This window comes from Bactrocera latifrons, unplaced genomic scaffold (assembly GCF_001853355.1).
Source record: "Bactrocera latifrons isolate USDA-ARS-PBARC rearing strain unplaced genomic scaffold, ASM185335v1 scaffold_63, whole genome shotgun sequence".
NCBI classification, from domain to species: Eukaryota; Metazoa; Arthropoda; class Insecta; order Diptera; family Tephritidae; genus Bactrocera; species Bactrocera latifrons.
The window spans coordinates 295,471-297,019 of NW_017537301.1; the positions used below are offsets into that span (position 1 = coordinate 295,471).

At 23.2% G+C, this 1,549-nt stretch overlaps 1 protein-coding gene across 1 annotated transcript in view; it reads left to right on the forward strand.

The window, feature by feature from the left end:
* The window catches only part of LOC108975263, a 3,654-nt gene that overhangs the window by 794 nt on the left and 1,311 nt on the right, over nt 1-1,549 (forward strand). The window lies entirely within an intron of this gene.

The following is a 1,549-nucleotide window of genomic DNA, read 5'->3' on the forward strand; positions in this document are numbered from 1 at the left end:
AACATTCAAAATAAAATAGTGACAATGAAAGAAAAATACAATTTAATCAATTATGCTCTTGCATAAAATTTAATGCATTAACAAAAAATACTTAATAAAAATATAAAATTATAGTAAAAATTAAAACAAAATAAAAGCAACAAAAATAAAACTTTAAACGGCAACAAAGTAGTAATGAACGAAAAAAACATTTTAAAAAATTAAAGCTTGTTTAACAAAAATAAAAAATGACAAACATTTAAAATTAAATAAATGAACAAATAAAGAAAAATAAACATAAAATAAATAAAACAAAAATACAAAAAAGACCGCTGAACGGTTAACAAGTAATAATAAACCAAACAATATTTTATAAAAAATTAAATMTTAATTAATAAAAATAGAAAAATAACAAGCAATGAAAACTAAATTATATTTTTATGAATAAAATATGTATAAGTAACAAAGTATAACCAATAAAAAACTGCTAAATAAAGGAAAAGCTAATAAAAATAAAACAAAAATAAGAAATGAAAAAAATTAAAGTAGCAGTCACTCTATAAAGAGTAAATAAAATCAAAGAAAAGTTATTAAATTTTCAAAAGTCAATAAAAAGAAGCGAAAAATAATTAATATATACATATATGATATTAATAAAATTATTTAAAATTATAAAATATTGTGAATAAAAAAGTAATCAAAAATTAAAGAAGTAAAAATAACTATTGGGCTAAGTCTTAAAAAATAATAAAAATATGTTAAATAAAGGAAAAGCTAATAAAGGTAAAAGAAAAATAGTAAAAAAATCTTGCAAGATGAAACACAAAAATGTAAAAAAATGTAATGTAAAATAATAAGTCAGACACAAAAGAATTAGATGCTAACAAGAGAATGATGAAAGCATTTAAAAAAATTAATAAAAAGTTATAATATGTACAAGCCAAACGCCATTGTTGYTGTTGTTGTAGCCACAACATTTTTAAATCGCGAAGGAGAAAGCTATAAAAGTAACAAYTTTTCTTTAACAAAAATACCGGTTGCATTCATTGTTTCATAGCCACGTTAAAATTTATGAAACATAATATTATATAAAAGCGCCATTGTTGTTGTTCCAACCACAAAAATCTACTTAATCGCTTATAAGAAAGTCATCACCGTAACAAATCCTGTTAAAAAAATTACCGGTTCCATTATCTGCTTCCTAGGAACACTAATATTTATCAAATATAATTTTGTTGTTGTTGTTAAAGCATAAAACATCCGCCAGATGTTCAAATGCTGTAGAGGCAACTGCTTTCTTAAGGGGTTAGGGGTAGTCAGAGGCACGAAAAAATGACAACTTTCAGAATTTTTTTTTTTTTTTTTGCTATCAAATCGTGTTATTTTACAAATGTAGTAATATGGCATTATTATAGACAGTGTTGACTTGAAGTCACGAGAATTTCAAAAAAAGATAATAATAATTTCCAAAGTTATAGTTGTTTGTGTTGACCCTATTCCAAAAAAAGGTACTTGCGGTGACAACCATAAGTCCTTGGAGATTCATCTAAATCAATCGGACAAAAAAAAA